The following is a 12566-nucleotide window of genomic DNA, read 5'->3' on the forward strand; positions in this document are numbered from 1 at the left end:
GAATAAATAAGCTGCACTTTGTTTGTACAAGAGATTAACTTGGCTAAATTTAGGTATTGCTTCACATCAATATCTTGTGACAATCATTTTTCATGTGCCCACGTAAAAAAATAATTCGATATCTAAGAAGAGTTTTACAATTCACAGTGCATCGCTGTGGGTTGAATTCAAAATTATTTTTAATTTCTTAACAAATAATGGTATTGTCATGCTAATTTTGCAGTGGTGGTATTATTCCTGGCCTCCCAGGGACAAGGAAATAGAAGCTGGACTGCAGCAGCCAAACATTACCCTTGCTTACTTCCCAGCAACTGTGATTTGGAGACAGGAAGGGAAATTGGAAATGCCAAGAAAGAAAGGAATATGGGAACCCAAATTTCACAAAAGGAATTTCAGAAGTCCTTTGTCCCAACAGGAGAATACTGACACTGTCTCTGTACCAAAATTACTTGAGTCTTTCAGGCAGTCTGAGCAGGCATGGAATGCAGACACAGCAGGAGCCTGTGCAGAGTTACAGCTGCCCATGGGCCCCCCGGCACGCAGTCCCCACGTCTGGCTCCTGCAGCCAGATCTGGCTGTTGTGGCAGGAATTATCGACTTAGCTTCCACACATGTCACAACTTGATACACACCAGAGGGAGGGATGTGGAGTTACTCAGATTTCTCCTTTTCTCCCTGGGCTTGTTGCTCCTTGGAGCCTTTATCACGCATTCCGTCTCTAACATGTTGAGACCCTTCCCTAGCTGGTAACATTTCAGCGCTGGTCTTTTGTGATGACAGTTTGAGTCTCCCAGGGTATGCTGCTGTAATCCCTTCCTATACAGACTTGGAACTGTTAGAAGTTCTTGTTCACTAGGCCATTAGTTATTTTTAAAGTTAGCCACACTGATTTTACTTTATTTCCTTCTTGGTCATGTATCTTAGTGCATTTTTCTATGTGCAATAGTGTTTAGCAAAACCTTCAGCGTGGGCAGAGTTACTAGAAAAGGCAACCTGATGCTTAATTCCAAAGCTTGCTGTGCCACAAGCAAATGATTCATCTTCATGGGTACCAGGTAACTGTCTTTCAACAAAACCTGAAACAACAACCCACAAACCTCACCCAAGTTAAATTAATATAATTCTGTTCTAGGAACACATATTTTCTACTGAATTAAATTTATCAAAACAGATTATCAAAACTTTATAATTAACTTCCCACCAACTAAGAATTAGCATATATTATAGGAGTACTGTGCATTAATCAAATATTATTTAGTGAGGCACCCACCTATGCACGCCCAGGAATTACAAAGTTAATGAAAGACTGCAGCACATGAAACTGTAACCAATTAAGCAAGACACAAAAAATTCTGTAGCTGTTTGAATGTTAGATTTTACTCATTACCATATTTACATGCTAAGTTTATTCCAGTACTTAAGTTTGGCAAACTAAGCTGTTTAAAGTGAACTTTCTGTCTTCTGTACAGATTTATACTGACTTTATTTCTTTATGTGTTTTTTAACCTCTGTATTTTACGTCAAAAAGTGTAAAGGGTTTGGGCTGAAAAAGGGAGAATTAGTCAACAATGGAACTCCATACGAGTGGAATAGCACCAGTGCTGTGCAGCTCCCTTAAGGGTTTGTAGCTGTGTGGCACACACCAGTTGTATTGCAGGGTCTCTAATGCTGATTCGAAAGCTCAGGAAGAGCCTCAGCAGGTCTGGGGCTGGGCGGTGCCAAGGACTCACTGGCTGCCCATGCCCAGCGCTAAAGCTGCATTCAGCCTGCTTTTTGGGCATCACACTGCAGTACCTATGGAGCTTTTTGTCCTCTTTGGAGATTAAAAACATGCTGAGAGCAGGTATCACAAAGTGTCTAGACCTTGGGCAGGCTGGATTAGCTGCTTCCATGGCTTGCAAAAGGAAACACACAGGCAATAAGTGTCTGATGCCCAAGCTGCTATGGGCTGCTGCAAGTGAGGTGGACTCAAAGAAGTGCCACAGCCCTGGACCTAAAGTGTAATTGAAATTAATGGGCTCCACTTGGGAGCCTTTTTTGTGATCATTCACTGATTGCATGTAATTTAACTGATGTGATTCTACAATGCAGCATTTTCCACTTATACACAGGCATGCATACTTAGAAGTGAAGATGCAAATAATAATTCCTCTTTTTAGAGGAATAAACAGTGAGGGAACATCTGGATGTTTTTCTGTAACATTTTCCAGGGATAGAAAAGTGTTTGTTTCAGAGGTGCATGGAATAAAAGAGATCTAATGTAGCTCTGCAAACCCAAAGTCTGGGTTGCAAAGATCTTGAAAAATAATTTTTTTAAACAGTTTTGTAGACATTAAAGTGAGAAGGTACTCAAATTTGTACCTCTCTCTGTGGACTGAATTGTATTATACACTCCAGCATAAAAAAAGGGAATAAGTTCTGACCTTAGATTACTACTTTTTTGTGTGTGTGATGCTTTAAGCAGGCATTGAGAGAATCATGTGAAACTATTGACAAAATATTTAAGACAAAGACAGGCTGCTGTAAGCCTGTTCTAGAAAATGTATAAAGGAAAAAGAAAAACACAATTATATAGAAAATTATCTGTGGTTATTAAACATAAATACATGCAATGGAAGAGCAATTCAGATGAGAAATCAGCACTGCTTGTATCCTTATTTTTTTCCCATGATTTTCTCCATGAAATGCTCTGCCTGTTTTTAATTAAACCTCTAAACTGAAGACTATTTGTTTCTTTTCTTTTTATTTTTTCTTTAAAAAATAATAATTGTTGATTATAGAGCATATGTTGTTTATTTAGAATGCTAGCTCTTGCTGTTCCAATGTATCTGAGCTTGCTTTCTGTATACTCTGAGCTTGTGAGTGTTGAGGATTTTTTTGTTTCCCACTGAAATGTCTTTGGGAAGTGAAGCCTATCAGCTGAAATGCATCTCTGCTGCTCGTCCAGCAGAAGTGTGGTGAGTGGCAGACTCCTGTTGTGGCACTGAGAAGGCTGGAACATTCCATCTGCCTCTCCCACAGAACAAAACTGATTCATGGTCTCATCACAGATCTGGGAGGAGAGAGGACTTTCAGTTTACTTTCTAATGGAAACAAAGGTTAGGAGAGTTTTGCTGTTCAATCTGATTCTTAAATAAGTCGTTTCATCAACAGGACTGTCTGTGTGAGGGGAGGGACTAAGATTTACAAGTGCAGTTGGAAGCTCTAATTCAGTGACTCTCCCTTGGAGTATCTTGTTTGGTTGGAGGGGTTTTGGTTTTGTTTTTTTTTAGGAAAGCAATTCTATTTCTAAAATGCCTAACTAGACTCTAAAAGAAATAAAAAGTTGACCAATAACCAGCATGAGTTGTCCCCAGAGGAGTGCATGTCAAAAGTCTTCTTTGGTTGGAAGCTGAGTTTGGGGAGTGAAGTATTAAGTGCAAACAGAATTGAAGGCTGTGCTCACCAAGTACGTTTTTTTTCTGAATGTATTTTGCTGTACTTAAATTACAAGAGGAAAATTCCAAGTGCTTTTATTTCCATATCTGTTTCATCTGTTTCATCTCTATGGATTGAACACAGTAAATGTCTCACAAGAGAGTTCTAAGCACACAACTATTTCCTGTGACCTGCTGGTTTATTTTTTCAAGACTTGTGGAAGTTAGTGTGTGAAGTTTCCCTAAGATGTAACTGGAATTATGCTTATGAAGGCTGATAGGGTCCAAAGAAAGGGCTCATCGCTAATGTGGCACCTCAACAGGAAATGATGAAAAGGGCAGTAAGTACCTTTCTGCCTATTATATATTGCTTACTCTTAAAAAAAAATGTTAAAATAATGACATATGAAGTTAAGAAAAGCTCCCATACAAGGGGCTCCTCAAACACACAAAGCAGATTAAATCCACAGCACAGGTACTGAGCAGATTTAACACAGTCCTCTCAGGCTACAGTACGTGTGCTGTGGATACAACCTCTGCAGATTAATAAAGCCCAATGAAATATTTACCCTAATTGCACTTCAGCCTCTTTCTTTTAATCATATTTAATAGATCTAACAGCAAGTACTGTTTCCCACGGGTGGTTTTCTCATTAGCACACTATTGGAAATAAAATTTGAAGATGCAGGTTAGCCACTAAAGCAGCAGAGAATTTAAGGTAATGTTTATTGGGCTTTTACGTAAGACATTCACATAAGCCTGGTAGGAAGAGTTCTACCAGAGAATCCCCAAGGTTGGCATAGACCTCTGCAGATCGCTGCTCAGAGCAAGGGCAGCTGCTGAACATTGTCCAGCTGGGGTTTGAATACCTCTCAGGACAGAGACTGCAACCTCTCTGGGCAGCCTGCTCCAATGTTAGATGCCTCTCACCATAAATAATTCTTTTCCTTATGTGTAAACAGAAGTTTTTGTAGTTCGCCTTCTTGTATGAGAGATGCTCCAAGGTCCTAATCACCTTCATGGTCCTTTGCTGCGTTCTCTCCAGCATGTCCATGTCTCCTTCCTACCTGGGAGCACACAGCTGCACTCTGCAGCACTGTGGCCTCACCAGGGATGAGCAGAGAGGAAGGACCACTACCCTTGACCCACTTAGAATGCTCTCATAGCTCAGAGCAGGATGCTGTTCCATTGGGGTTTTGTTGCAAGGGCACACTGATGACTGGTGATCAGTTTGGTGTCTACCAGGAACGCCAGGACCTTTTTTGCCAAGACATTTTCCGAGCAGCTGCCCCTGCAACAGGTACTGGTTCATGTCTTCTGAAAGATCTCCTAGAATGGGTGATGTTTAACTTCAGTATAAAGTCTCTCTCAGCACGGACACAGTTGCAAGAAAATTTTTATTTCCAGTAGCCCTTTTAAGATTGTAATTGATTGCCACAGGAGTTTTCATGCTGATTCAGTGCTGCCTTCTTGCTCTGTTCTATCTATAAAATAGAACTTCATAAAGTTTTGGTGTCACTTCACATCGTTGGGGAGGGTCCATTTATTTTATTGTTTGCAAAGCACAAGTGTAACAGGTTGTCCTTCTGATAGATGTCTGAAGAATTTTATTCTCACAGAATAAAATCAGGAAGTTTTTTCCCTGAAGTTCAAAACATCTCCTTTCCTTAACCTTTTGTATTCAGTGACAACCAGACCACATTTGCTCCTGGACTTGGAGGTTTGCAGAAAGAATGAGCAAGTGACAAGAAGAAAAGCAAATTAGTGTCTGGATTTGATTCAGTCGTCTCACAAGTGAAGTTGTAAACAAATGTGGAATTTAAAGGAGGATTAAAAAATTTTGATTTATTCCTTTCCTTGTGTTCAATATCAATAGTTTCATCCCAGAGATAATAATGTAAATATGTTGGACAGATCAGGATTAGAACAGGATCAATATTCAGATCAGGAGACCAGCAGTATGGCCTTGCATTAACTCCTAGAATCCATGTTTTGATGGTGCCACAGAAGTAATGAATTTTGACGTTTTTTGTTTTTTCAGTGTGTGCAGACTGGATGAAAATCTCACTACTGCTATTGAGAGGTAAGAGCTTATACCTTAAGTCATGCCTATACATACAAACATATACATATATACAATTTACAGATTAGAAAAGTGCATGAGGAGAGTCTCCATCAATACTTAAAATTTTCCTTATCACAAATTCGAGACCTGTTTATTAACTGTCCCTGTAGGTACAAAGGGGAGACTCACCTGTACCAAACCATTTCTTGATATTATTCTTCATAATAGTAAAATTTTGATGTTTAATATCTGGTTTGATTCTTAACTTACTTATTAGCCAGTACCTCTGACTTCATCTTGTAACTTTCAAGGAAGGAAAGTCACCAAGGAATTTTGTAAAACTTGTAGTGCTTCAGAAAGGTAAACTTCAGGCCAGGTTCAGCTCTTGTTCTCAAATCCTCTCAGCATTAAAATTGATGAAGAGATGATTTATCAGGATGAGAAGTATTCAACCATGACATGCAGAAATCCACAGCTCCATGTATGTCCTCATTTGTCTTTGTCTTTAGTCATTTGTCATTTATGATCATTACAGTTTTATGCAGCAGGGGTTCAGGTTCTGTTTTGAAATAGCTCACATCCTCCCTTTGTAGAACCCCACTTAGAATCTCTGAAAGTAGGAGTTTAAGACAGACACTTAATGAGGCTCTTTGTAGTCCCAAATTGACTCCTATCTTTATTTCTTCTTTCAGTGAAAGTTTTTTTTTTTTTCCCCTAATTAGGAAAGCAAAATGCACTTTTTTGTCTCTTTTTTTGTCTTTGCCTTTTTTTTCCCCCCAAAGAACAAAGTACTTGAAAATGACTTGAATTGTCTACTGCAATCTTGTGAATTTTCATAGTACTTTTTATTAGGGTTAATCAGCTGATAAGAATCAATGCAGTTGATCATCTGATTAGCTGAACTAAATTGTAATTAGGTGCTAATGAAGATCATTTGTAAGCATAGGCATGCATATAATTCTTAAGTTTGATTTCTAAAGGCTTGACAGTCTTCTACTAATGTTTGTTTTCCTCTTTGTTTTAGTAACACAGACAGGTTTGGATCGGAAGGGACCTTTAAAGGTCATTTGGCCCAAGCCCTTTGTGTGAGCAGGGACATCTTCAACTAGATTAGGTTGTTCAGAGTCCCATCCAGTGGTATTGGTATGGCTGAATGCTGTATTGCCTTCTTGGTTTTAGATAGCAGAGAACAAAGATATTTGGGCTGGTTTGTAAGGGCTGAAAAAGGGTTGTGGTATCTAGAAAGCTGTTTGAAATTTGTTCACTCTCTGATGGATAAGGTGGGTAGGGAATAGGCTGCACCACTGAGTTCCAAAGGTTATGACCAGAAGTGCAAACTCTTCCTGCCAGCTGGTTACTTGTACTACCTTTTAGGAATTTATAGTGGGTCCAGTGCTGCTCAATGTTACTGAGAGTGTAAATGTTGTGAGTGCCCTCTTGGCTGCTTTGTGGTTAACATCTGCTTAGAGGCAGTGGTTGGAAGGCAGGACTGCTCTTCAGAAGGACAATGATAAGCTGGGAAAAAATGACTGACAAGAGTCTCATAAGTTGCAACAAGAGAAAATGCAAAGTCTTGGCCCAGGGATGTGTAGAAGGTCATTTGGTTGCATCAGAGGTGGCTGGGCAACCAGCTGAAAGGAGAAGCCAAAGTGAACATCTGAGCCATCATAGTGTAGGTGTTTTGCACTTTTGTAATCCCTAGTTCAAAGTAAGTAACATTTATATACAGAGCTTTGTCAACAAAGAGCTACAACAGTCTTGGAGCAATTTTATGTCATTTAGAAGAAAATGATAGAACCAAATCAAGCCTAAAGAGAGAAAACCCTCAAATCCCATTCAAATCCAATGCTCTCTTATTTCACTCACACAAATAAGGTTTCTTGTTCTTAAAATTAAAGGTAATTAACATTGGTTTGCAAGCTTGTTTTTAATTTAAAATAATGGTATAGAAGTTTTAATTCTCCACCATCTAACATTTAAGCCTTACAGAAATACACACAAATAATCTCATTTGGCCCAAGATTGTCTGGTAATGGCTCCAATCAGAGACTTTCATTATGGTCTCATTAACTCCAGCAAAAACTTCTGCTTCTTTCACTTGCACCAATTCCACTTTAGATAAAGGGGTGGGTTGCTGTAACTTCCTAAAGGCTATTTCTCACTGGAAAAACAATGAAGATATTGAATTGTTCTGCTCAGCATAGTTACAGTTCAGCAAAATGACTCTCAAACACAGTTCCATACTTTCAATAACTTGAAAGTGCTTTAAAGAAACCCCTCACAATTACAGAGGACCCAACCCCTCCTCAGTATGGGTTAAGGTACTGCTCTGTCAATAAGGCAATAATAAAATAACTAGCAGAAGTAGCAAAGCAATTTTGCTCTCATGATGAATGTTTCAGATAAATTGCCAGCTTAGGCATTGACCTTGGTAAGCACTTCCATGGGAACGTGGGGTGATTAGATCCAACTTGTCAAACAAAACAATAGTTTATGATCTTAACAAATTAAATTGCCTGAGTGTAATTGTAAAAAATGGACCAAAAAAAAAAAATAAAGACAATAAATGCAAGTAGCTCTTCAGGTCATGTCTTTATTAATAGCATGTCATTAAGCAAACTAAGAAGTGCTAACTGTGCCATATTTAGAGATGAAGTGGGAGCAGAACCTCATTAGCTCTAACAGGAAATCTCAGGCAGAGGAGAGCAGGGCTGGGAGCACTTCACTAAGTGCATCTGAACAGTCCATCCTTGTTAAAGTGTCATGTAGACAAACAAGGCACCTGAAGTACTGCAAGGGATGGGGTTGGCTTAGGGCCTTGTAGAGGGACTACAGAGCTCCTTCTCTCCTCCAAGTAGCCCTTTGCCTGTGTGACTTTGAAAGGTCTAATGAATGAATGACTGCAAATAATTATTTGTCCAGGATGAACCCAGACTGCTCCAGAGAATAACTTCTGTGTGAGACAACCTTAGTGTCCTCCCTCTCTGGATTTGGTCAACTATCCTCATCTCCATACCTCCACCCCCTTCTCTTAAATTGCATCCTCTTCCAGTTTCTCACTTCATGATCTTCCAGCCCTTGGATCATCTTTGTGGCCTCCTCTGGACTATCTCCAACATCTCTCTGTCCTTTTTATGCTGGGGACAGCAGAACTGGATGCAGCATTGGAGGTGGGGTCTCAGCAGAGCAGTGTGAAGGTCAAGGTGCCCTACTTCTGCATGGGGCTATGAAAACCAGCAGGGTTCCAGCAGTTTGAAAATGATGAATTCCAGTAAAGCTATGTCCCCCTTCCCCTCCTCTGAAATGTAAACAAGTAATTTAAACATTTTACAATGATTATTTTAACCTCACTTCAGCTAGATACTGTCCATAAAGGCAAGGAAAATGGGAGTATTTCTAAGGTGAAATACTGAGCTACTTAATTTATCTCACAGTGGCATATTTTAGTTCAGCTCTCTCTGACTATACGTTGTCCTACCTATAAATAAAGTCTCTAGATTGCCCACAGAGGCTTCCAAACATGTCTATAATGGGCCGTGTTATAATCCTAACACTTTCTGTATTGGTAATTTGATCTATACAAACATGAATACAATAGTAGAGGGATTTTAAAAGTCAAATAAATGTCACCGGAGTGCAGTAGTAAATGTGTCCAAGGAATGTGCTACCTTAATTGAAAATTCAAATTACTGAGCATTGCTGCTTTTCAATAAAGCATTCAGTGCTGCTGAATGAAAAATCAATAGCTGTTTTATGGAGCATTTTTCCTAAGCTGTAGGCAAGCACTCAATTCCCCTTCAAAAGATTTTTATTCTTCTGTCTTTAGTATTTGCATCTCTTCCTCTCTCTGTCTCCGCAACAGAACAGTTTTGGGTTTCTTTTGTAAACCAAAGCATTGCTGACGAGTGAAAACCAGAGCATATGGTACCCAAATTTGGTAGGCATTGTTGCAGTCTAAAGCCATTACAAAGCCAGGTGCCTGCAGAGTTCTTTTTTTTTTTTTTTCTGAGTGAACAATTCATTTAGACTGTGTCTACTGAGGTTTCAGAAAATACTCCAGTTCATATTTGGATAGGATAGGATTTAATTTTAAGGCACGAGCTTTGACATTCTTGTAGAATAACTTGGGATTTGTCCTTGTTATTCAGAGAAGAATTTTTTTTTTTTAAAAAGGAACAAATACATAAAGGTTCAATTGGAAATGGTAAAAATGTGCTGGAGATTTGTAGGCTGAGCAGAAGCTGTAGACCTCTTACAGGAGAAATCTTTGTGGATTGACGTTTGTCCATGATGCTTGACAGAAACTGAATGCACTCTGTTTCCTTTGAGCTTTGACCTGGACATCTGACAGTCTTCCATCTGGGCAGGCTCAGGCAGGCAAGAACCAGCTCTGTGTCCCTTTGTCCTTTGTGTTTTCACTCTCTTCTTTCAGGAGGCAGCACAGAAACCACGTCTTGGTATGCTGCTGCACACAAAGCAGAAATGGTACCTGCCTCCTTTTTGTCTTGTGCTGGCTACCTTCTGCCCCTGTGTGCTTGTGAGACAGTGAGAGTGATGCTTAATACCAACCAATCCTGCAGCTTTGAGGCTTGGTGAAAGGACATTTCAGCACCTCACAGGTGTTGCTACCCCAGCTCTGTTTCAGCACTCTGTGCTCTCATTTCCAGAGTGGAAGCTATTGCAAAGTTCTGTACCACAGTGATGAGAAAAACATTTCAGATTTGCCATACAACTTGCAGCAAGGAGAGCTGTCATGCTGCCAACTGCTATGGACATAGGCTGTTGGGGATGGGGAGTTAAGGCATAATTGTATTAATCTGTGAGGATAAGTATGTAACAGGTCATTAAACTCCAGCATACAAATCACAGCTGTTGCCTGTAGCTGGTACTTGAATACCTAATGTCACTACATATGGCACAGCCTGAAGTTTGTGCATATTGTACAGTCTTAAAGCTGTTAGAATCCATTCTAAGCAGCCATTGTTTTCCAAAAGAGCAGAGAGCAGTGACACTAAGTGTTACTTAAAGTGCAGGCTCCCAGGGCAACCTGCTGAGCTAAAAGGCCAGGAAGGAGCTTTAATTTAGGTTTGCAGATCCAAATAATTGCTTGGAACATGGATGAAAATTGTGTGTGCCAATACAGACTTGTTCATTTAAAGGGAACTTGTCCTTTAGTAGCATTTCACTGATGTGACTTAGCAACAAGGATCGTTAGCCTCTGAGCTAAAAAGGAGAATGAGGAAAGGGCCAGATCAAAGTGTGCATTGCAACAGAAAAACCACTGCTGACACATGTGCTGAAAGGACTTTTGCTTTTTTATCTCAGCCTTCTGCCTTGTCATTGTCCCCAACACCATCAGCAGATGCCCTTTGTTTTGTTGATGTTTTCTCTTTCCTGCAGCTTATCAAATTAACAAATGCTTGTTGAAAAGCATCTGCAGACTTAGAAAAATACCAAAGTGTTATCATGATGTAGAGATTGGGCATGTGAACTGAGGCTGAAACTCTCCTCTGCCTGGTAAATCACGAACAAACTGCAGCTAGTCACCTCGATGTAGAATCTGATCTGTGTTTGTGCTAAGACATTTAGATTCTGGAAGCTTTTTCAATATCTTGCACAAGTTTGTTTTCAGCTGTCTGAAAATGTGAGCTTGATTTTTGTCTCAGCAGTGAAAGTCAATGAGTGCTCAGAGAAGTGAGTCTGTTATTTTGTTCACTGCATAGAGTCACTGTCCTCAAGTGACTTCTGACTTTTTCAGCCAACACATGATGCTTCTCTATTTGATCTAAGCATATCCATGAGTGGCAAGCAGAGACCAAATCAAGTACAGTCCTCATCTACCGTGCCTTGACACCACAGACTGCTTTCAGCACGGTCTGTGTTGCTCTTGTATATCCTGGTTTGGTGCATGGCTCTTTGGACGCTTACCTGCCATGATAGCCTTTCTGGTTCAAATATCAGAATCAGACAGAAGGAATTGCTGTTACTGGGCTTCCTGCAGTCTTGGGCAAGTGTGCTTGCCATCTAGTGACTATTGAGCATCCTGGTTTAAGTGTTGGGTTTGGTAAACCAAAGGATGGGCACAACCTGCAAATCCTGCAGTTCTAGTCCATTGCTGGCCTAGTTAGGGGATTTGCAGCCAGTGTGCACTCTGACTTCATAGGAGTCCTTCTGCTTTATGTCATTAATACAGGAAGAGGAATGTGAGATGGGGAGGGGTCCAGGAGGCAGGGATATCATGAAGGGCTTAGTCTTACTGTGACATGAAAGTGGGATGCGACTGGAGCATCTTCTGGGAGCTGGGAGCTGTTCTAGCATCCCATAGTACAGACAGAACATTGCTCTCCTTTTCTTTGTAGTTTGTTTCATTTCATAGCATTTCTGAAGCTCCTAATTCTATTCTGAATGAGAATGTGTGACAAACAGTTATTTGGAAAAGAAGCACATGAATGGAAGCCTTTCTAGTTGGTCCAGGTTCCCAGTAGTTAGCAGTCATCACTTGGGTGTGAATAGTTGGTAACAGTGAGGTGAAGGTGGTTAAAATCCCAATTTAATTCAGAGTGGGTGTTGTTAGCAGTCAGACAGGCTGTATCATTTATGGGTCATCCTGGGACTTGGCTTAACCTTGAAGAATTTCACTGAAGTCAATGACTTTGTAAACAAGTCCAGTCAATATATTTTCAGTCTTTTTTCAAACAAAAGCTGTTGCTGTGGAATAGCAAGAGATGCAAAAATAATAATAATGCCAGGCCTCCTTACAAAGGAGTTAGTAAGTTTGGAGAAGGAACTAGCAAAAGAACGTGAAAAAAGTTAAATCAACATTTTATTGCTTTTCCCTTTCAGACAAAGGACCAAGAAATGTTAAGACTTCTTACATATTTTTTTTTAAAGTTCCTAAAATCCAGATTTATTTTCTTTATCATGCCATAGGTTTTGTCTGTTTATGATGTCTGTCTCAAGCAGGGTAACTGAGAAATGTTAAAAGCCCAGATTGGTTAGAACATGTTCCCCCAGAGTGCCATAAATCCCAGCATTTGAATGCTCTATTCTGCTACCTTACACTAAGCAGGGAAACAAATGGCTCC

This window comes from Indicator indicator, chromosome 17 (assembly GCF_027791375.1).
Source record: "Indicator indicator isolate 239-I01 chromosome 17, UM_Iind_1.1, whole genome shotgun sequence".
In the NCBI taxonomy this organism is placed as follows: domain Eukaryota; kingdom Metazoa; phylum Chordata; class Aves; order Piciformes; family Indicatoridae; genus Indicator; species Indicator indicator.